This window comes from Pleurodeles waltl, chromosome 7 (genome assembly GCF_031143425.1).
Source record: "Pleurodeles waltl isolate 20211129_DDA chromosome 7, aPleWal1.hap1.20221129, whole genome shotgun sequence".
NCBI lineage: Eukaryota > Metazoa > Chordata > Amphibia > Caudata > Salamandridae > Pleurodeles > Pleurodeles waltl.
Window position 1 is genome coordinate 272,608,382 of NC_090446.1, and position 24,347 is coordinate 272,632,728.

The window sequence follows — 24,347 nt, forward strand, 5'->3', positions numbered from 1 at the left end:
AGCTCCTCTCAGATTCCAGAACTTTCTGCCACAGAAATGTGAGGAACATGTGTTTTTTTAGCCAAATTTTGAGGTTTGCAAAGGATTCTGGGTAACAGAACCTGGTCCGAGCCCCGCAAGTCACCCCTCCTTGGATTCCCCTAGGTCTCTAGTTTTCAGAAATGCACAGGTTTGGTAGGTTTCCCTAGGTGCCGGCTGAGCTAGAGGCCAAAATCTACAGGTAGGCACTTAGCAAAAAACACCTCTGTTTTTTTCCAAAATTTAGGATGTGTCCACGTTGCGCTTTGGGGTGTTTCCTGTCGCCGGCGCTAGGCCTACCCACGCAAGTGAGGTATCATTTTTATCGGGAGACTTGGGGGAACGCTGGGTGGAAGGAAATTTGTAGCTCCTCTCAGATTCCAGAACTTTCTGCCACAGAAATGTGAGGAACATGTGTTTTTTTAGCCAAATTTTGAGGTTTGCAAAGGATTCTGGGTAACAGAACCTGGTCCGAGCCCCGCAAGTCACCCCTCCTTGGATTCCCCTAGGTCTCTAGTTTTCAGAAATGCACAGGTTTGGTAGGTTTCCCTAGGTGCCGGCTGAGCTAGAGGCCAAAATCTACAGGTAGGCACTTCGCAAAAAACACCTCTGTTTTTTTCCAAAATTTAGGATGTATCCACGTTGCGCTGTGGGGTGTTTCCTGTAGCCGGCGCTAGGCCTACCCATGCAAGTGAGGTATAATTTTTATCGGGAGACTTGGGGGAACGCTGGGTGGAAGGAAATTTGTAGCTCCTCTCAGATTCCAGAACTTTCTGCCACATAAATGTGAGAAACATGTGTTTTTTTAGCCAAATTTTGAGGTTTGCAAAGGATTCTGGGTAACAGAACCTGGTCCGAGCCCCGCAAGTCACCCCTCCTTGGATTCCCCTAGGTCTCTAGTTTTCAGAAATGCACAGGTTTGGTAGGTTTCCCTAGGTGCTGGCTGAGCTAGAGGCCAAAATCTACAGGTAGGCACTTCGCAAAAAAACACCTGTTTTTTTCCAAAATTTAGGATGTGTCCACGTTGCGCTTTGGGGTGTTTCCTGTCGCCGGCGCTAGAGCTTCCCACGCAAGTGAGGTATCATTTTTATCGGGAGACTTGGGGGAACGCTGGGTGGAAGGAAATTTGTAGCTCCTCTCAGATTCCAGAACTTTCTGCCACAGAAATGTGAGGAACATGTGTTTTTTTAGCCAAATTTTGAGGTTTGCAAAGGATTCTGGGTAACAGAACCTGGTCCGAGCCCCGCAAGTCACCCCTCCTTGGATTCCCCTAGGTCTCTAGTTTTCAGAAATGCACAGGTTTGGTAGGTTTCCCTAGGTGCCGGCTGAGCTAGAGGCCAAAATCTACAGGTAGGCACTTCGCAAAAAACACCTCTGTTTTTTTCCAAAATTTAGGATGTGTCCACGTTGCGCTTTGGGGTGTTTCCTGTAGCCGGCGCTAGGCCTACCCACGCAAGTGAGGTATCATTTTTATCGGGAGACTTGGGGGAACGCTGGGTGGAAGGAATTTGTAGCTCCTCTCAGATTCCAGAACTTTCTGCCACAGAAATGTGAGGAACATGTGTTTTTTTAGCCAAATTTTGAGGTTTGCAAAGGATTCTGGGTAACAGAACCTGGTCCGAGCCCCGCAAGTCACCCCTCCTTGGATTCCCCTAGGTCTCTAGTTTTCAGAAATGCACAGGTTTGGTAGGTTTCCCTAGGTGCCGGCTGAGCTAGAGGCCAAAATCTACAGGTAGGCACTTCGCAAAAAACACCTCTGTTTTTTCCCAAAATTTAGGATGTGTCCACGTTGCGCTTTGGGGTGTTTCCTGTAGCCGGCGCTAGGCCTACCCACGCAAGTGAGGTATCATTTTTATCGGGAGACTTGGGGGAACGCTGGGTGGAAGGAAATTTGTAGCTCCTCTCAGATTCCAGAATTTTCTGCCACAGAAATGTGAGGAACATGTGTTTTTTTAGCCAAATTTTGAGGTTTGCAAAGGATTCTGGGTAACAGAACCTGGTCCGAGCCCCGCAAGTCACCCCTCCTTGGATTCCCCTAGGTCTCTAGTTTTCAGAAATGCACAGGTTTGGTAGGTTTCCCTAGGTGCCGGCTGAGCTAGAGGCCAAAATCTACTGGTAGGCACTTCGCAAAAAACACCTCTGTTTTTTTCCAAAATTTAGGATGTGTCCACGTTGCGCTTTTGGGTGTTTCCTGTCGCCGGCGCTAGGCCTACCCACGCAAGTGAGGTATCATTTTTATCGGGAGACTTGGGGGAACGCTGGGTGGAAGGAAATTTGTAGCTCCTCTCAGATTCCAGAACTTTCTACCACAGAAATGTGAGGAACATGTGTTTTTTTAGCCAAATTTTGAGGTTTGCAAAGGATTCTGGGTAACAGAACCTGGTCCGAGCCCCGCAAGTCACCCCTCCTTGGATTCCCCTAGGTCTCTAGTTTTCAGAAATGCACAGGTTTGGTAGGTTTCCCTAGGTGCCGGCTGAGCTAGAGGCCAAAATCTACAGGTAGGCACTTCGCAAAAAACACCTCTGTTTTTTTCCAAAATTTAGGATGTATCCACGTTGCGCTGTGGGGTGTTTCCTGTAGCCGGCGCTAGGCCTACCCATGCAAGTGAGGTATCATTTTTATCGGGAGACTTGGGGGAACGCTGGGTGGAAGGAAATTTGTAGCTCCTCTCAGATTCCAGAACTTTCTGCCACATAAATGTGAGAAACATGTGTTTTTTTAGCCAAATTTTGAGGTTTGCAAAGGATTCTGGGTAACAGAACCTGGTCCGAGCCCCGCAAGTCACCCCTCCTTGGATTCCCCTAGGTCTCTAGTTTTCAGAAATGCACAGGTTTGGTAGGTTTCCCTAGGTGCTGGCTGAGCTAGAGGCCAAAATCTACAGGTAGGCACTTCGCAAAAAAACACCTGTTTTTTTCCAAAATTTAGGATGTGTCCACGTTGCGCTTTGGGGTGTTTCCTGTCGCCGGCGCTAGAGCTTCCCACGCAAGTGAGGTATCATTTTTATCGGGAGACTTGGGGGAACGCTGGGTGGAAGGAAATTTGTAGCTCCTCTCAGATTCCAGAACTTTCTGCCACAGAAATGTGAGGAACATGTGTTTTTTTAGCCAAATTTTGAGGTTTGCAAAGGATTCTGGGTAACAGAACCTGGTCCGAGCCCCGCAAGTCACCCCTCCTTGGATTCCCCTAGGTCTCTAGTTTTCAGAAATGCACAGGTTTGGTAGGTTTCCCTAGGTGCCGGCTGAGCTAGAGGCCAAAATCTACAGGTAGGCACTTCGCAAAAAACACCTCTGTTTTTTTCCAAAATTTAGGATGTGTCCACGTTGCGCTTTGGGGTGTTTCCTGTAGCCGGCGCTAGGCCTACCCACGCAAGTGAGGTATCATTTTTATCGGGAGACTTGGGGGAACGCTGGGTGGAAGGAATTTGTAGCTCCTCTCAGATTCCAGAACTTTCTGCCACAGAAATGTGAGGAACATGTGTTTTTTTAGCCAAATTTTGAGGTTTGCAAAGGATTCTGGGTAACAGAACCTGGTCCGAGCCCCGCAAGTCACCCCTCCTTGGATTCCCCTAGGTCTCTAGTTTTCAGAAATGCACAGGTTTGGTAGGTTTCCCTAGGTGCCGGCTGAGCTAGAGGCCAAAATCTACAGGTAGGCACTTCGCAAAAAACACCTCTGTTTTTTCCCAAAATTTAGGATGTGTCCACGTTGCGCTTTGGGGTGTTTCCTGTAGCCGGCGCTAGGCCTACCCACGCAAGTGAGGTATCATTTTTATCGGGAGACTTGGGGGAACGCTGGGTGGAAGGAAATTTGTAGCTCCTCTCAGATTCCAGAATTTTCTGCCACAGAAATGTGAGGAACATGTGTTTTTTTAGCCAAATTTTGAGGTTTGCAAAGGATTCTGGGTAACAGAACCTGGTCCGAGCCCCGCAAGTCACCCCTCCTTGGATTCCCCTAGGTCTCTAGTTTTCAGAAATGCACAGGTTTGGTAGGTTTCCCTAGGTGCCGGCTGAGCTAGAGGCCAAAATCTACTGGTAGGCACTTCGCAAAAAACACCTCTGTTTTTTTCCAAAATTTAGGATGTGTCCACGTTGCGCTTTTGGGTGTTTCCTGTCGCCGGCGCTAGGCCTACCCACGCAAGTGAGGTATCATTTTTATCGGGAGACTTGGGGGAACGCTGGGTGGAAGGAAATTTGTAGCTCCTCTCAGATTCCAGAACTTTCTACCACAGAAATGTGAGGAACATGTGTTTTTTTAGCCAAATTTTGAGGTTTGCAAAGGATTCTGGGTAACAGAACCTGGTCCGAGCCCCGCAAGTCACCCCTCCTTGGATTCCCCTAGGTCTCTAGTTTTCAGAAATGCACAGGTTTGGTAGGTTTCCCTAGGTGCCGGCTGAGCTAGAGGCCAAAATCTACAGGTAGGCACTTCGCAAAAAACACCTCTGTTTTTTCCCAAAATTTAGGATGTGTCCACGTTGCGCTTTGGGGTGTTTCCTGTAGCCGGCGCTAGGCCTACCCACGCAAGTGAGGTATCATTTTTATCGGGAGACTTGGGGGAACGCTGGGTGGAAGGAAATTTGTAGCTCCTCTCAGATTCCAGAATTTTCTGCCACAGAAATGTGAGGAACATGTGTTTTTTTAGCCAAATTTTGAGGTTTGCAAAGGATTCTGGGTAACAGAACCTGGTCCGAGCCCCGCAAGTCACCCCTCCTTGGATTCCCCTAGGTCTCTAGTTTTCAGAAATGCACAGGTTTGGTAGGTTTCCCTAGGTGCCGGCTGAGCTAGAGGCCAAAATCTACTGGTAGGCACTTCGCAAAAAACACCTCTGTTTTTTTCCAAAATTTAGGATGTGTCCACGTTGCGCTTTTGGGTGTTTCCTGTCGCCGGCGCTAGGCCTACCCACGCAAGTGAGGTATCATTTTTATCGGGAGACTTGGGGGAACGCTGGGTGGAAGGAAATTTGTAGCTCCTCTCAGATTCCAGAACTTTCTACCACAGAAATGTGAGGAACATGTGTTTTTTTAGCCAAATTTTGAGGTTTGCAAAGGATTCTGGGTAACAGAACCTGGTCCGAGCCCCGCAAGTCACCCCTCCTTGGATTCCCCTAGGTCTCTAGTTTTCAGAAATGCACAGGTTTGGTAGGTTTCCCTAGGTGCCGGCTGATCTAGAGGCCAAAATCTACAGGTAGGCACTTCGCAAAAAACACCTCTGTTTTTTTCCAAAATTTAGGATGTGTCCACGTTGCGCTTTGGGGTGTTTCCTGTAGCCGGCGCTAGGCCTACCCACAGAAGTGAGGTATCATTTTTATCGGGAGACTTGGGGGAACGCTGGGTGGAAGGAAATTTGTAGCTCCTCTCAGATTCCAGAATTTTCTGCCACAGAAATGTGAGGAACATGTGTTTTTTTAGCCAAATTTTGAGGTTTGCAAAGGATTCTGGGTAACAGAACCTGGTCCGAGCCCCGCAAGTCACCCCTCCTTGGATTCCCCTAGGTCTCTAGTTTTCAGAAATGCACAGGTTTGGTAGGTTTCCCTAGGTGCCGGCTGAGCTAGAGGCCAAAATCTACAGGTAGGCACTTCGCAAAAAACACCTGTTTTTTTCCAAAATTTAGGATGTGTCCACGTTGCGCTTTGCGGTGTTTCCTGTCGCCGGCGCTAGGGCTACCCACGCAAGTGAGGTATCATTTTTATCGGGAGACTTGGGGGAACGCTGGGTGGAAGGAAATTTGTAGCTCCTCTCAGATTCCAGAACTTTCTGCCACAGAAATATGAGGAACATGTGTTTTTTTAGCCAAATTTTGAGGTTTGCAAAGGATTCTGGGTAACAGAACCTGGTCCGAGCCCCGCAAGTCACCCCTCCTTGGATTCCCCTAGGTCTCTAGTTTTCAGAAATGCACAGGTTTGGTAGGTTTCCCTAGGTGCCGGCTGAGCTAGAGGCCAAAATCTACAGGTAGGCACTTCGCAAAAAACACCTCTGTTTTTTTCCAAAATTTAGGATGTGTCCACGTTGCGCTTTGGGGTGTTTCCTGTCGCCGGCGCTAGGCCTACCCACGCAAGTGAGGTATCATTTTTATCGGGAGACTTGGGGGAACGCTGGGTGGAAGGAAATTTGTAGCTCCTCTCAGATTCCAGAACTTTCTGCCACAGAAATGTGAGGAACATTTGTTTTTTTAGCCAAATTTTGAGGTTTGCAAAGGATTCTGGGTAACAGAACCTGGTCCGAGCCCCGCAAGTCACCCCTCCTTGGATTCCCCTAGGTCTCTAGTTTTCAGAAATGCACAGGTTTGGTAGGTTTCCCTAGGTGCTGGCTGAGCTAGAGGCCAAAATCTACAGGTAGGCACTTCGCAAAAAACACCTCTGTTTTTTTCCAAAATTTAGGATGTGTCCACGTTGCGCTTTGGGGTGTTTCCTGTAGCCGGCGCTAGGCCCACCCACGCAAGTGAGGTATCATTTTTATCGGGAGACTTGGGGGAACGCTGGGTGGAAGAAAATTTGTAGCTCCTCTCAGATTCCAGAACTTTCTGCCACAGAAATGTGAGGAACATGTGTTTTTTTAGCCAAATTTTGAGGTTTGCAAAGGATTCTGGGTAACAGAACCTGGTCCGAGCCCCGCAAGTCACCCCTCCTTGGATTCCCCTAGGTCTCTAGATTTCAGAAATGCACAGGTTTGGTAGGTTTCCCTAGGTGCCGGCTGAGCTAGAGGCCAAAATCTACAGGTAGGCACTTCGCAAAAAACACCTCTGTTTTTTTCCAAAATTTAGGATGTGTCCACGTTGCGCTTTGGGGTGTTTCCTGTAGCCGGCGCTAGGCCCACCCACGCAAGTGAGGTATCATTTTTATCGGGAGACTTGGGGGAACGCTGGGTGGAAGGAAATTTGTAGCTCCTCTCAGATTCCAGAACTTTCTGCCACAGAAATGTGAGGAACATGTGTTTTTTTAGCCAAATTTTGAGGTTTGCAAAGGATTCTGGGTAACAGAACCTGGTCCGAGCCCCGGAAGTCACCCCTCCTTGGATTCCCCTAGGTCTCTAGTTTTCAGAAATGCACAGGTTTGGTAGGTTTCCCTAGGTGCCGGCTGAGCTAGAGGCCAAAGTCTACAGGTAGGCACTTCGCAAAAAACACCTCTATTTTTTTCCAAAATTTAGGATGTGTCCACGTTGCGCTTTGGGGTGTTTCCTGTCGCTGGCGCTAGGCCTACCCACGCAAGTGAGGTATCATTTTTATCGGGAGACATGGGGGAACGCTGGGTGGAAGGAAATTTGTAGCTCCTCTCAGATTCCAGAACTTTCTGCCACAGAAATGTGAGGAACATGTGTTTTTTTAGCCAAATTTTGAGGTTTGCAAAGGATTCTGGGTAACAGAACCTGGTCCGAGCCCCGCAAGTCACCCCTCCTTGGATTCCCCTAGGTCTCTAGTTTTCAGAAATGCACAGGTTTGGTAGGTTTCCCTAGGTGCCAGCTGAGCTAGAGGCCAAAATCTACAGGTAGGCACTTAGCAAAAAACACCTCTGTTTTTTTCCAAAATTTAGGATGTGTCCACGTTGCGCTTTGGGGTGTTTCCTGTCGCCGGCGCTAGGCCTACCCACGCAAGTGAGGTATCATTTTTATCGGGAGACTTGGGGGAACGCTGGGTGGAAGGAAATTTGTAGCTCCTCTCAGATTCCAGAACTTTCTGCCACAGAAATGTGAGGAACATGTGTTTTTTTAGCCAAATTTTGAGGTTTGCAAAGGATTCTGGGTAACAGAACCTGGTCCGAGCCCCGCAAGTCACCCCTCCTTGGATTCCCCTAGGTCTCTAGTTTTCAGAAATGCACAGGTTTGGTAGGTTTCCCTAGGTGCCGGCTGAGCTAGAGGCCAAAATCTACAGGTAGGCACTTCGCAAAAAACACCTCTGTTTTTTTCCAAAATTTAGGATGTATCCACGTTGCGCTGTGGGGTGTTTCCTGTAGCCGGCGCTAGGCCTACCCATGCAAGTGAGGTATCATTTTTATCGGGAGACTTGGGGGAACGCTGGGTGGAAGGAAATTTGTAGCTCCTCTCAGATTCCAGAACTTTCTGCCACATAAATGTGAGAAACATGTGTTTTTTTAGCCAAATTTTGAGGTTTGCAAAGGATTCTGGGTAACAGAACCTGGTCCGAGCCCCGCAAGTCACCCCTCCTTGGATTCCCCTAGGTCTCTAGTTTTCAGAAATGCACAGGTTTGGTAGGTTTCCCTAGGTGCTGGCTGAGCTAGAGGCCAAAATCTACAGGTAGGCACTTCGCAAAAAAACACCTGTTTTTTTCCAAAATTTAGGATGTGTCCACGTTGCGCTTTGGGGTGTTTCCTGTCGCCGGCGCTAGAGCTTCCCACGCAAGTGAGGTATCATTTTTATCGGGAGACTTGGGGGAACGCTGGGTGGAAGGAAATTTGTAGCTCCTCTCAGATTCCAGAACTTTCTGCCACAGAAATGTGAGGAACATGTGTTTTTTTAGCCAAATTTTGAGGTTTGCAAAGGATTCTGGGTAACAGAACCTGGTCCGAGCCCCGCAAGTCACCCCTCCTTGGATTCCCCTAGGTCTCTAGTTTTCAGAAATGCACAGGTTTGGTAGGTTTCCCTAGGTGCCGGCTGAGCTAGAGGCCAAAATCTACAGGTAGGCACTTCGCAAAAAACACCTCTGTTTTTTTCCAAAATTTAGGATGTGTCCACGTTGCGCTTTGGGGTGTTTCCTGTAGCCGGCGCTAGGCCTACCCACGCAAGTGAGGTATCATTTTTATCGGGAGACTTGGGGGAACGCTGGGTGGAAGGAATTTGTAGCTCCTCTCAGATTCCAGAACTTTCTGCCACAGAAATGTGAGGAACATGTGTTTTTTTAGCCAAATTTTGAGGTTTGCAAAGGATTCTGGGTAACAGAACCTGGTCCGAGCCCCGCAAGTCACCCCTCCTTGGATTCCCCTAGGTCTCTAGTTTTCAGAAATGCACAGGTTTGGTAGGTTTCCCTAGGTGCCGGCTGAGCTAGAGGCCAAAATCTACAGGTAGGCACTTCGCAAAAAACACCTCTGTTTTTTCCCAAAATTTAGGATGTGTCCACGTTGCGCTTTGGGGTGTTTCCTGTAGCCGGCGCTAGGCCTACCCACGCAAGTGAGGTATCATTTTTATCGGGAGACTTGGGGGAACGCTGGGTGGAAGGAAATTTGTAGCTCCTCTCAGATTCCAGAATTTTCTGCCACAGAAATGTGAGGAACATGTGTTTTTTTAGCCAAATTTTGAGGTTTGCAAAGGATTCTGGGTAACAGAACCTGGTCCGAGCCCCGCAAGTCACCCCTCCTTGGATTCCCCTAGGTCTCTAGTTTTCAGAAATGCACAGGTTTGGTAGGTTTCCCTAGGTGCCGGCTGAGCTAGAGGCCAAAATCTACTGGTAGGCACTTCGCAAAAAACACCTCTGTTTTTTTCCAAAATTTAGGATGTGTCCACGTTGCGCTTTTGGGTGTTTCCTGTCGCCGGCGCTAGGCCTACCCACGCAAGTGAGGTATCATTTTTATCGGGAGACTTGGGGGAACGCTGGGTGGAAGGAAATTTGTAGCTCCTCTCAGATTCCAGAACTTTCTACCACAGAAATGTGAGGAACATGTGTTTTTTTAGCCAAATTTTGAGGTTTGCAAAGGATTCTGGGTAACAGAACCTGGTCCGAGCCCCGCAAGTCACCCCTCCTTGGATTCCCCTAGGTCTCTAGTTTTCAGAAATGCACAGGTTTGGTAGGTTTCCCTAGGTGCCGGCTGAGCTAGAGGCCAAAATCTACAGGTAGGCACTTCGCAAAAAACACCTCTGTTTTTTTCCAAAATTTAGGATGTATCCACGTTGCGCTGTGGGGTGTTTCCTGTAGCCGGCGCTAGGCCTACCCATGCAAGTGAGGTATCATTTTTATCGGGAGACTTGGGGGAACGCTGGGTGGAAGGAAATTTGTAGCTCCTCTCAGATTCCAGAACTTTCTGCCACATAAATGTGAGAAACATGTGTTTTTTTAGCCAAATTTTGAGGTTTGCAAAGGATTCTGGGTAACAGAACCTGGTCCGAGCCCCGCAAGTCACCCCTCCTTGGATTCCCCTAGGTCTCTAGTTTTCAGAAATGCACAGGTTTGGTAGGTTTCCCTAGGTGCTGGCTGAGCTAGAGGCCAAAATCTACAGGTAGGCACTTCGCAAAAAAACACCTGTTTTTTTCCAAAATTTAGGATGTGTCCACGTTGCGCTTTGGGGTGTTTCCTGTCGCCGGCGCTAGAGCTTCCCACGCAAGTGAGGTATCATTTTTATCGGGAGACTTGGGGGAACGCTGGGTGGAAGGAAATTTGTAGCTCCTCTCAGATTCCAGAACTTTCTGCCACAGAAATGTGAGGAACATGTGTTTTTTTAGCCAAATTTTGAGGTTTGCAAAGGATTCTGGGTAACAGAACCTGGTCCGAGCCCCGCAAGTCACCCCTCCTTGGATTCCCCTAGGTCTCTAGTTTTCAGAAATGCACAGGTTTGGTAGGTTTCCCTAGGTGCCGGCTGAGCTAGAGGCCAAAATCTACAGGTAGGCACTTCGCAAAAAACACCTCTGTTTTTTTCCAAAATTTAGGATGTGTCCACGTTGCGCTTTGGGGTGTTTCCTGTAGCCGGCGCTAGGCCTACCCACGCAAGTGAGGTATCATTTTTATCGGGAGACTTGGGGGAACGCTGGGTGGAAGGAATTTGTAGCTCCTCTCAGATTCCAGAACTTTCTGCCACAGAAATGTGAGGAACATGTGTTTTTTTAGCCAAATTTTGAGGTTTGCAAAGGATTCTGGGTAACAGAACCTGGTCCGAGCCCCGCAAGTCACCCCTCCTTGGATTCCCCTAGGTCTCTAGTTTTCAGAAATGCACAGGTTTGGTAGGTTTCCCTAGGTGCCGGCTGAGCTAGAGGCCAAAATCTACAGGTAGGCACTTCGCAAAAAACACCTCTGTTTTTTCCCAAAATTTAGGATGTGTCCACGTTGCGCTTTGGGGTGTTTCCTGTAGCCGGCGCTAGGCCTACCCACGCAAGTGAGGTATCATTTTTATCGGGAGACTTGGGGGAACGCTGGGTGGAAGGAAATTTGTAGCTCCTCTCAGATTCCAGAATTTTCTGCCACAGAAATGTGAGGAACATGTGTTTTTTTAGCCAAATTTTGAGGTTTGCAAAGGATTCTGGGTAACAGAACCTGGTCCGAGCCCCGCAAGTCACCCCTCCTTGGATTCCCCTAGGTCTCTAGTTTTCAGAAATGCACAGGTTTGGTAGGTTTCCCTAGGTGCCGGCTGAGCTAGAGGCCAAAATCTACTGGTAGGCACTTCGCAAAAAACACCTCTGTTTTTTTCCAAAATTTAGGATGTGTCCACGTTGCGCTTTTGGGTGTTTCCTGTCGCCGGCGCTAGGCCTACCCACGCAAGTGAGGTATCATTTTTATCGGGAGACTTGGGGGAACGCTGGGTGGAAGGAAATTTGTAGCTCCTCTCAGATTCCAGAACTTTCTACCACAGAAATGTGAGGAACATGTGTTTTTTTAGCCAAATTTTGAGGTTTGCAAAGGATTCTGGGTAACAGAACCTGGTCCGAGCCCCGCAAGTCACCCCTCCTTGGATTCCCCTAGGTCTCTAGTTTTCAGAAATGCACAGGTTTGGTAGGTTTCCCTAGGTGCCGGCTGAGCTAGAGGCCAAAATCTACAGGTAGGCACTTCGCAAAAAACACCTCTGTTTTTTCCCAAAATTTAGGATGTGTCCACGTTGCGCTTTGGGGTGTTTCCTGTAGCCGGCGCTAGGCCTACCCACGCAAGTGAGGTATCATTTTTATCGGGAGACTTGGGGGAACGCTGGGTGGAAGGAAATTTGTAGCTCCTCTCAGATTCCAGAATTTTCTGCCACAGAAATGTGAGGAACATGTGTTTTTTTAGCCAAATTTTGAGGTTTGCAAAGGATTCTGGGTAACAGAACCTGGTCCGAGCCCCGCAAGTCACCCCTCCTTGGATTCCCCTAGGTCTCTAGTTTTCAGAAATGCACAGGTTTGGTAGGTTTCCCTAGGTGCCGGCTGAGCTAGAGGCCAAAATCTACTGGTAGGCACTTCGCAAAAAACACCTCTGTTTTTTTCCAAAATTTAGGATGTGTCCACGTTGCGCTTTTGGGTGTTTCCTGTCGCCGGCGCTAGGCCTACCCACGCAAGTGAGGTATCATTTTTATCGGGAGACTTGGGGGAACGCTGGGTGGAAGGAAATTTGTAGCTCCTCTCAGATTCCAGAACTTTCTACCACAGAAATGTGAGGAACATGTGTTTTTTTAGCCAAATTTTGAGGTTTGCAAAGGATTCTGGGTAACAGAACCTGGTCCGAGCCCCGCAAGTCACCCCTCCTTGGATTCCCCTAGGTCTCTAGTTTTCAGAAATGCACAGGTTTGGTAGGTTTCCCTAGGTGCCGGCTGATCTAGAGGCCAAAATCTACAGGTAGGCACTTCGCAAAAAACACCTCTGTTTTTTTCCAAAATTTAGGATGTGTCCACGTTGCGCTTTGGGGTGTTTCCTGTAGCCGGCGCTAGGCCTACCCACAGAAGTGAGGTATCATTTTTATCGGGAGACTTGGGGGAACGCTGGGTGGAAGGAAATTTGTAGCTCCTCTCAGATTCCAGAATTTTCTGCCACAGAAATGTGAGGAACATGTGTTTTTTTAGCCAAATTTTGAGGTTTGCAAAGGATTCTGGGTAACAGAACCTGGTCCGAGCCCCGCAAGTCACCCCTCCTTGGATTCCCCTAGGTCTCTAGTTTTCAGAAATGCACAGGTTTGGTAGGTTTCCCTAGGTGCCGGCTGAGCTAGAGGCCAAAATCTACAGGTAGGCACTTCGCAAAAAACACCTGTTTTTTTCCAAAATTTAGGATGTGTCCACGTTGCGCTTTGCGGTGTTTCCTGTCGCCGGCGCTAGGGCTACCCACGCAAGTGAGGTATCATTTTTATCGGGAGACTTGGGGGAACGCTGGGTGGAAGGAAATTTGTAGCTCCTCTCAGATTCCAGAACTTTCTGCCACAGAAATATGAGGAACATGTGTTTTTTTAGCCAAATTTTGAGGTTTGCAAAGGATTCTGGGTAACAGAACCTGGTCCGAGCCCCGCAAGTCACCCCTCCTTGGATTCCCCTAGGTCTCTAGTTTTCAGAAATGCACAGGTTTGGTAGGTTTCCCTAGGTGCCGGCTGAGCTAGAGGCCAAAATCTACAGGTAGGCACTTCGCAAAAAACACCTCTGTTTTTTTCCAAAATTTAGGATGTGTCCACGTTGCGCTTTGGGGTGTTTCCTGTCGCCGGCGCTAGGCCTACCCACGCAAGTGAGGTATCATTTTTATCGGGAGACTTGGGGGAACGCTGGGTGGAAGGAAATTTGTAGCTCCTCTCAGATTCCAGAACTTTCTGCCACAGAAATGTGAGGAACATTTGTTTTTTTAGCCAAATTTTGAGGTTTGCAAAGGATTCTGGGTAACAGAACCTGGTCCGAGCCCCGCAAGTCACCCCTCCTTGGATTCCCCTAGGTCTCTAGTTTTCAGAAATGCACAGGTTTGGTAGGTTTCCCTAGGTGCTGGCTGAGCTAGAGGCCAAAATCTACAGGTAGGCACTTCGCAAAAAACACCTCTGTTTTTTTCCAAAATTTAGGATGTGTCCACGTTGCGCTTTGGGGTGTTTCCTGTAGCCGGCGCTAGGCCCACCCACGCAAGTGAGGTATCATTTTTATCGGGAGACTTGGGGGAACGCTGGGTGGAAGAAAATTTGTAGCTCCTCTCAGATTCCAGAACTTTCTGCCACAGAAATGTGAGGAACATGTGTTTTTTTAGCCAAATTTTGAGGTTTGCAAAGGATTCTGGGTAACAGAACCTGGTCCGAGCCCCGCAAGTCACCCCTCCTTGGATTCCCCTAGGTCTCTAGATTTCAGAAATGCACAGGTTTGGTAGGTTTCCCTAGGTGCCGGCTGAGCTAGAGGCCAAAATCTACAGGTAGGCACTTCGCAAAAAACACCTCTGTTTTTTTCCAAAATTTAGGATGTGTCCACGTTGCGCTTTGGGGTGTTTCCTGTAGCCGGCGCTAGGCCCACCCACGCAAGTGAGGTATCATTTTTATCGGGAGACTTGGGGGAACGCTGGGTGGAAGGAAATTTGTAGCTCCTCTCAGATTCCAGAACTTTCTGCCACAGAAATGTGAGGAACATGTGTTTTTTTAGCCAAATTTTGAGGTTTGCAAAGGATTCTGGGTAACAGAACCTGGTCCGAGCCCCGGAAGTCACCCCTCCTTGGATTCCCCTAGGTCTCTAGTTTTCAGAAATGCACAGGTTTGGTAGGTTTCCCTAGGTGCCGGCTGAGCTAGAGGCCAAAGTCTACAGGTAGGCACTTCGCAAAAAACACCTCTATTTTTTTCCAAAATTTAGGATGTGTCCACGTTGCGCTTTGGGGTGTTTCCTGTCGCTGGCGCTAGGCCTACCCACGCAAGTGAGGTATCATTTTTATCGGGAGACATGGGGGAACGCTGGGTGGAAGGAAATTTGTAGCTCCTCTCAGATTCCAGAACTTTCTGCCACAGAAATGTGAGGAACATGTGTTTTTTTAGCCAAATTTTGAGGTTTGCAAAGGATTCTGGGTAACAGAACCTGGTCCGAGCCCCGCAAGTCACCCCTCCTTGGATTCCCCTAGGTCTCTAGTTTTCAGAAATGCACAGGTTTGGTAGGTTTCCCTAGGTGCTGGCTGAGCTAGAGGCCAAAATCTACAGGTAGGCACTTCGCAAAAAACACCTCTGTTTTTTTCCAAAATTTAGGATGTGTCCACGTTGCGCTTTGGGGTGTTTCCTGTAGCCGGCGCTAGGCCCACCCACGCAAGTGAGGTATCATTTTTATCGGGAGACTTGGGGGAACGCTGGGTGGAAGGAAATTTGTAGCTCCTCTCAGATTCCAGAACTTTCTGCCACAGAAATGTGAGGAACATGTGTTTTTTTAGCCAACTTTTGAGGTTTGCAAAGGATTCTGGGTAACAGAACCTGGTCCGAGCCCCGGAAGTCACCCCTCCTTGGATTCCCCTAGGTCTCTAGTTTTCAGAAATGCACAGGTTTGGTAGGTTTCCCTAGGTGCCGGCTGAGCTAGAGGCCAAAGTCTACAGGTAGGCACTTCGCAAAAAACACCTCTATTTTTTTCCAAAATTTAGGATGTGTCCACGTTGCGCTTTGGGGTGTTTCCTGTCGCTGGCGCTAGGCCTACCCACGCAAGTGAGGTATCATTTTTATCGGGAGACATGGGGGAACGCTGGGTGGAAGGAAATTTGTAGCTCCTCTCAGATTCCAGAACTTTCTGCCACAGAAATGTGAGGAACATGTGTTTTTTTAGCCAAATTTTGAGGTTTGCAAAGGATTCTGGGTAACAGAACCTGGTCCGAGCCCCGCAAGTCACCCCTCCTTGGATTCCCCTAGGTCTCTAGTTTTCAGAAATGCACAGGTTTGGTAGGTTTCCCTAGGTCCTGGCTGAGCTAGAGGCCAAAATCTACAGGTAGGCACTTCGCAAAATACACCTCTGTTTTTTTCCAAAATTTAGGATGTGTCCACGTTGCGCTTTGGGGTGTTTCCTGTCGCCAGCGCTAGGCCTACCCACCCAAGTGAGGTATCATTTTTATCGGGAGACTTGGGGGAACGCTGGGTGGAAGGAAATTTGTAGCTCCTCTCAGATTCCAGAACTTTCTGCCACAGAAATGTGAGGAACATGTGTTTTTTTAGCCAAATTTTGAGGTTTGCAAAGGATTCTGGGTAACAGAACCTTGTCCGAGCCCCGCAAGTCACCCCTCCTTGGATTCCCCTAGGTCTCTAGTTTTCAGAAATGCACAGGTTTGGTAGGTTTCCCTAGGTACCGGCTGAGCTACAGGCCAAAATCTACAGGTAGGCACTTCGCAAAAAACACCTCTGTTTTTTTCCAAAATTTAGGATGTGTCCACGTTGCGCTTTGGGGTGGTTCCTGTCGCCGGCGCTAGGCCTATCCACCCAAGTGAGGAATCATTTTTATCGGGAGACTTGGGGGAACGCTGGGTGGAAGGAAATTTGTAGCTCCTCTCAGATTCCAGAACTTTCTGCCACAGAAATGTGAGGAACATGTGTTTTTTTAGCCAAATTTTGAGGTTTGCAAAGGATTCTGGGTAACAGAACCTGGTCCGAGCCCCGCAAGTCACCCCTCCTTGGATTCCCCTAGGTCTCTAGTTTTCAGAAATGCACAGGTTTGGTAGGTTTCCCTAGGTGCTGGCTGAGCTAGAGGCCAAAATCTACAGGTAGGCACTTCGCAAAAAACACCTCTGTTTTTTTCCAAAATTTAGGATGTGTCCACGTTGCGCTTTGGGGTGTTTCCTGTAGCCGGCGCTAGGCCCACCCACGCAAGTGAGGTATCATTTTTATCGGGAGACTTGGGGGAACGCTGGGTGGAAGGAAATTTGTAGCTCCTCTCAGATTCCAGAACTTTCTGCCACAGAAATGTGAGGAACATGTGTTTTTTTAGCCAACTTTTGAGGTTTGCAAAGGATTCTGGGTAACAGAACCTGGTCCGAGCCCCGGAAGTCACCCCTCCTTGGATTCCCCTAGGTCTCTAGTTTTCAGAAATGCACAGGTTTGGTAGGTTTCCCTAGGTGCCGGCTGAGCTAGAGGCCAAAGTCTACAGGTAGGCACTTCGCAAAAAACACCTCTATTTTTTTCCAAAATTTAGGATGTGTCCACGTTGCGCTTTGGGGTGTTTCCTGTCGCTGGCGCTAGGCCTACCCACGCAAGTGAGGTATAATTTTTATCGGGAGACATGGGGGAACGCTGGGTGGAAGGAAATTTGTAGCTCCTCTCAGATTCCAGAACTTTCTGCCACAGAAATGTGAGGAACATGTGTTTTTTTAGCCAAATTTTGAGGTTTGCAAAGGATTCTGGGTAACAGAACCTGGTCCGAGCCCCGCAAGTCACCCCTCCTTGGATTCCCCTAGGTCTCTAGTTTTCAGAAATGCACAGGTTTGGTAGGTTTCCCTAGGTCCTGGCTGAGCTAGAGGCCAAAATCTACAGGTAGGCACTTCGCAAAAAACACCTCTGTTTTTTTCCAAAATTTAGGATGTGTCCACGTTGCGCTTTGGGGTGTTTCCTGTCGCCAGCGCTAGGCCTACCCACGCAAGTGAGGTATCATTTTTATCGGGAGACTTGGGGGAACGCTGGGTGGAAGGAAATTTGTAGCTCCTCTCAGATTCCAGAACTTTCTGCCACAGAAATGTGAGGAACATGTGTTTTTTTAGCCAAATTTTGAGGTTTGCAAAGGATTCTGGGTAACAGAACCTTGTCCGAGCCCCGCAAGTCACCCCTCCTTGGATTCCCCTAGGTCTCTAGTTTTCAGAAATGCACAGGTTTGGTAGGTTTCCCTAGGTACCGGCTGAGCTAGAGGCCAAAATCTACAGGTAGGCACTTCGCAAAAAACACCTCTGTTTTTTTCCAAAATTTAGGATGTGTCCACGTTGCGCTTTGGGGTGGTTCCTGTCGCCGGCGCTAGGCCTATCCACCCAAGTGAGGAATCATTTTTATCGGGAGACTTGGGGGAACGCTGGGTGGAAGGAAATTTGTAGCTCCTCTCAGATTCCAGAACTTTCTGCCACAGAAATGTGAGGAACATGTGTTTTTTTAGCCAAATTTTGAGGTTTGCAAAGGATTCTGGGTAACAGAACCTGGTCCGAGCCCCGCAAGTCACCCCTCCTTGGATTCCCCTAGGTCTCTAGTTTTCAGAAATGCACAGGTTTGGTAGGTTTCCCTAGGTGCCGGCTGAGCTAGAGGCCAAAATCTACAGGTAGGCACTTCGCAAAAAACACCTGTTTTTTTCCAAAATTTAGGATGTGTCCACGTTGCGCTTTGGTGTGTTTCCTGTCGCCGGCGCTAGGCCTACCCACGCAAGTGAGGTATCATTTTTATCGGGAGAATTGGGGGAACGCTGGGTGGAAGGAAATTTGTAGCTCCTCTCAGATTCCAGAACTTTCTGCCACAGAAATGTGAGGAACATGTGTTTTTTTAGCCAAATTTTGAGGTTTGCAAAGGATTCTGGGTAACAGAACCTGGTCCGAGCCCCGCAAGTCACCCCTCCTTGGATTCCCCTAGGTCTCTAGTTTTCAGAAATGCACAGGTTTGGTAGCTTTCCCTAGGTGCCGGCTGAGCTAGAGGCCAAAATCTACAGGTAGGCACTTCGCAAAAAACACCTCTGTTTTTTTCCAAAATTTAGGATGTGTCCACGTTGCGCTTTGGGGTGTTTCCTGTAGCCGGCGCTAGGCCTACCCACTCAAGTGAGGTATCATTTTTATTGGGAGACTTGGGGGAACGCTGGGTGGAAGGAAATTTGTAGCTCCTCTCAGATTCCAGAACTTTCTGCCACAGAAATGTGAGGAACATGTGTTTTTTTAGCCAAATTTTGAGGTTTGCAAAGGATTCTGGGTAACAGAACCTGGTCCGAGCCCCGCAAGTCACCCCTCCTTGGATTCCCCTAGGTCTCTAGTTTTCAGAAATGCAGAGGTTTGGTAGGTTTCCCTAGGTGCTGGCTGAGCTAGAGGCCAAAATCTACAGGTAGGCACTTCGCAAAAAACACCTCTGTTTTCTCCCAAAATTTAGGATGTGTCCATGTTGCGCTTTGGGGTGTTTCCTGTAGCCGGCGCTAGGCCTACCCACGCAAGTGAGGTATCATTTTTATCGGGAGACTTGGGGGAACGCTGGGTGGAAGGAAATTTGTAGCTCCTCTCAGATTCCAGAACTTTCTGCCACAGAAATATGAGGAACATGTGTTTTTTGAGCCAAATTTTGAGGTTTGCAAAGGATTCTGGGTAACAGAACCTGGTCCGAGCCCCGCAAGTCACCCCTCCTTGGATTCCCCTAGGTCTCTAGTTTTCAGAAATGCACAGGTTTGGTAGGTTTCCCTAGGTGCTGGCTGAGCTAGAGGCCAAAATCTACAGGTAGGCACTTCGCAAAAAACACCTCTGTTTTCTCCCAAAATTTTGGATGTGTCCATGTTGCGCTTTGGGGCGTTTCCTGTCGCGGGCGCTAGGCCTAGCCACACAAGTGAGGTATCATTTTTATCGGGAGACTTGGGGGAACATAGATTAGCAAAACAAGTGCTATTGCCCCTTGTCTTTCTCTACATTTTTTCCTTCCAAATATAGGAGAGTGTGTAAAAAAGACATCTATTTGAGAAATTCCCTATAATTCACATGCTTGTATGGTCACCCCGGAATTCAGAGATGTGCAAATAACCACTGCTCCTCAGCACCTTATCTTGTGCCCTTTTTGGAAATGCAAAGGTTTTCTTGATAGCAATTTTTTACTCTTTATATTTCAGCAAATGAATTGCTGTATACCCGGTATAGAATGAAAACGCACTGCAGGGTGCAGCTCATTTATTGGCTCTGGGTTCCTCGGGTTCTTGATGAACCTACAAGCCCTATATATCCCCGCAACCAGAGGAGTCCAGCAGACGTAACAGTATATTGCTTTCCATAATCTGAGATTGCAGGGAAAAGTTACAGAGTAAAACGTAGAGAAAAATTGATGTGTTTTTTTACCTCAATTTCAATATTTTTCTTTTTCAGCTGTTATTTTCTGTAGGAAACCCTTGTAGGATCTACACAAATGACCCCTTGCTGAATTCAGAATTTTGTCTACTTTTCAGAAATGGTTAGGTTTCTGGGATCCAGCATTGGTCTCATGCCCATTCCTGTCACTGACTGGAAGGAGGCTGAAAGCACAAAAAATTGCAAAAATGGGGTATGCCCCAGTAAAATGCCAAAATTGTGTTGGAAAATTGGGTTTTCTGATTCAAGTCGGCCTGTTCCTGAAAGCTAGGAAGCTGCTGAGTTTAGCACTGCAAACCCTTTGTTGATGCCATTTTCAGGGGGAAATCCACAAGCCTTCTTCTGCAGCCACTTTTTCCATTTTTTTTGAAAAAAACGAAATTTTCACTGTATTTTGGCCAATTTCTTGGCCTCCTTCAAGGGAACCCACAAAGTCTGGGTACCTCTAGAATCCCTAGGATGTTGGAAAAAAAGGACGCAAATTTGGCTTGGTTAGCTTATGTGGACAAAAAGTTATGAGGGCCTAAGCGCGAACTGCCCCAAATAGGCAAAAAAAGGCCTGGCACAGGAGGGGGAAAAGGCCTGGCAGCGAAGGGGTTAAGTTAGTCAGTCATTTGTCACAGTCTACGTCACCCTTAACAGCCTACCTAATCAAGGTTGGCTGGTTCGTTTCAGCACACGCGACGAGGTTCGTCCCGCCCCCGTTTCTCTGGAGACAAGAGTATCGCGTCTCCTTCCCGTGCTACAAGCAAGGGAATTGATTTCCCCAAAGCACAGCATTAAGGGTGAACTATCACAAATACAGACGGCTCATCTTTCACCCTGAGATTAAAAGAGAACAAAATGTGTTTCAGTTAACATACGTGGCTCGGTGTATATATCCCGACTTCCAACAGAAATAGAGAGGCCTGATGAGGCCAATTTGGATAGGCCGAAACGCGTCGACCCAATACATGCGAGACTGAGGGCTTATAAATCAATGTAATAAGAAAATGTGATTGGCACCATACAATACCGTTGATAATAACTAGACAGGTATTCGACAGCTGAGTGCAGCTCAGGTCCTCAGCTATTGTGTTTCAGTGGATCACAACTTGATTTTCTTGATAGTGACCACAAGATAAAGAACGAACGAGGGGCACATACCCTTTTTCTTTTTTGTGTAACCGCCATAATCCAATGAGTTGTTTTTGTTAAGATTGTTTGTAATGTGAATACGATTTTTGTCTTATGTTGTGTTAAGATGTATTGAATGTTTATCGAATAACCATTGCTTACCTTTAATAACAAAATGATTTAAAATAAATAAGGGAAAGAAATTGTCCCCAGATATTAGGATTCATCACTGATTTCTCTAAGTTAATAATTGTATTTATCCCTTCCTGCCAATTTTGTATGTTTATGATACCTAACCAAGATTGGCATTAGCATGTGGGTCTTCATGCGAAAACAATTTAGAGAAAACATTCATTTGGAAAAAACTACCTAAGTGTGAATCCCTATAACAGCACAGTTGGTACCTAGAAGAAAAGGCACAAAATCGTCAGCCACATTTTCATAGCTACCTAACCAGGATGAATCAGCAACAAGTCAGTCTTCATCTTCAGGTCATCAAATAGTCAGCTACAGATCAGGCTCACAGAGTATGAGCCCAATATCAGCACCTTGGACAGCGTCTCCTGACGTCATCAATCTCTTCCCAGATTCGCCTAAATTCTGAAGTCTTAGCCCCTTGTCATGACTTTTTATTAGGGTCTTCCAGTCCATCCCACTAATTGCTAATTGGTCATTCGGTCGGCAGATATGACTCTCACCCATAGTTTTTATTTACCAAATCTTTTAATTTGCATACAGTTCAATTCACAGAAAGCTGATTGGTTCTTCTTGCGATGAGGACATCATCCGGCTCTTCAGGTATCAAAATTGTTGCATATGGCTCTCCAGTCAGTGTCTCTATTGTTCAAGTCCTGGGAAAATACATTTAGCCTACACTACACATAATTGTATCAAATTGTCTTCATCATCTCCTGTCCGTCGGTACATTGCAGAATGTTCTAGCTAAGCAATTTGAACTCTGAGCGATTCATGGTCTCTGTCCCCGGTTTCCAGTCCTTTGCAAGGTGTTCGAATTCTCCATGTTCAGAGCGAGCAAGGCCCAGTGAAATTAGGCCTCTGGTTCAGCTAACTTAATAATACAAAACAGAGGTTACACATTTCATTATGATATATTACTACATTGTTCTCCTATTTTTCATAATTTTTTCTCATTTTTCAGTTGTCTTAGTACATATGGTGATCATAGCCCGAGGGCACATTTTTCAAACAGGCACATTGGCCCTCATTCTGACCTTGGCGGGCGGCGGAGGCCGCCCGCCAAAGTCCCGCCGTCAGGTTACCGTTCCGCGGTCGAAAGACCGCGGCGGTAATTCTGACTTTCCCGCTGGGCTGGCGGGCGGTCGCCTTCAGACCGCCAGCCAGCCCAGCGGGAAAGAGGCTTCCACGATGAAGCCGGCTCGGAATCGAGCCGGCGGAGTGGAAGCTGTGCGACGGGTGCAGTTGCACCCGTCGCGTATTTCACTGTCTGCGCAGCAGACAGTGAAATACATGTAGGGGCCCTCTTACGGGGGCCCCTGCAATGCCCATGCCAGTGGCATGGGCACTGCAGGGGCCCCCAGGGGCCCCGCGACCCACCCTACCGCCATCCGGATCTCAGCGGTCCGACCGCCGGGATCTGGATGGCGGTAGGGGGGGTCGGAATCCCCGCGGCGGTGCAGCAAGCTGCGCCGCCGCGGAGGATTCAATGGGGCCGCGGTACACTGGCGGGACCCCGCCAGTGGTGCCGGTCCGACCGCGGCTTTACCGCCGCGGTCGGAATCCCCATTGGAGCACCGCCAGCCTGTCGGCGGTGCTCCCGCGGTCCTCCGCCCTGGCGGTCAAAGACCGCCAGGGTCAGAATGACCACCATTATTTTTCTATGATTAATTTCTCTATGCATTTTCACATTAGTAACAACATATAAATCATTAATAATTTTCTTAATTAGCATATCTGCTTCAACAGTTCAGATCAACCAATATATTTTGATGTTTCAGTTCTCAATATTTTTTCATCAAGGACCATCATTAGGGCAGGTGTGTTAACTGAATCATTTGAAGCCTAATTGCTAAAAAATCAATTCCAATTAATGTCCCCAAGTACAGCAAATCAATATAGCAATTAACAATAACTTCAGCTGTAATACATCATCATCAAATAATTAGTAAACGCAAATATTCACCGACATTTTCACCAATTTATTCATAAAGTAGATGATATTCTTATCGGAGAATTCAATAACAAATGAATGATTAAAAAAAACTTCACATACATTTAATAGTGCATTCTTATGGTGATCCATTAATCTCCATGACCAATAATGCACTCAACCCGTGTGATAGTCAAGTGACTAAAGTCTTCTGTCTACATTTTATCAATAGCTGATATACACAAATAAAGCTAGATCACAAAACATACTCAGCGAAAATCCTTAATCTGCATCCTAAATGGAACTGATTATTTCAAAGCATCATTGTGCCCGATGTTTAGTCCTCGACGCCAGAGTTTAAATACTAAGGTAAGTGCAGTTTGCGACAAACTATGCCTAACAACAAATCTAGAAATAGCAAATTGGAAATCAACGGGCGCCAAAGTAGGTTGTCGTTAATAAAATCACTATCATACTCGGGTGTTATGTTGAGAGGGTTTTCTTTTTCCCCGTTTGCTTGAGTTTTTTCCCTGCTCCGACGGGGCAGTGATACGCCCCAGAAGTAAGGGGCGTGGAAAATAAATAGTCCTTTGGTTTCCTGCCAAAGGAGTTTAATGCACGGCACTCTGGCCCTCATTCCAACCCTGGCGGTCTATGACCGCCAGGGTGGAGGGCAACGGAAGCACCGCCAACAGGCTGGTGGTGCTTCCAGGGCCATTCTGACCACGGCGGTAAAGCCGCGGTCAGAAAAGGGGAACCGGCGGTTTCCCGCCGGTTTTCCCCTGGCCCAGGGAATCCTCCAAGGCGGCGCGGCTTGCAGCGCCGCCATGGGGATTCCGACCCCCTTCCCGCCAGCCTGTTTCTGGCGGTTTACACCGCCAGAACCAGGCTGGTGGGAACGGGTGTCATGGGGCCCCTGGGGGCCCTTGCACTGCCCATGCCACTGGCATGGGCAGTGCAGGGGCCCCCTAACAGGGCCCCATGGAGATTTTCACTGTCTGCTTTGCAGACAGTGAAAATCGCGACGGGTGCTACTGCACCCGTCGCACCCCTGCAACACCGCCGGCTCCATTCGGAGCCGGCTTCTATGTTGCAGAGGCTTTCCCGCTGGGCCGACGGGCGGCCTTTTGGCGGTCGCCCGCCGGCCCAGCGGGAAAGCCAGAATGGCCGCCACGGTCTTTTGACCGCGGAGTGACCGCCTCTGTGTTTTGTGTTTGACTGCTACTGCTGCCGTTAATACATCAGTGGGATTTTTCACAGAACATAACACTCGGGGAGGAGAAATTACAGGAATGGATTGTCTGGCAGGAATGAATCGTCATGCAACAGCTGCGGTCATGGGTGTATAAAAAATAAGCGTCTAGCCAAAATGACAGTGTACAGCAACTTTAAGCTCCGTCCCAGTTGTTCATATATTCCATGATCGAGACCACACGTTTTACCATAAATCTTAAACACATCTTTGGTTAATAACAAAAGAGGATCAAAAGTGTTTCAGACTTACAAACTAAATCA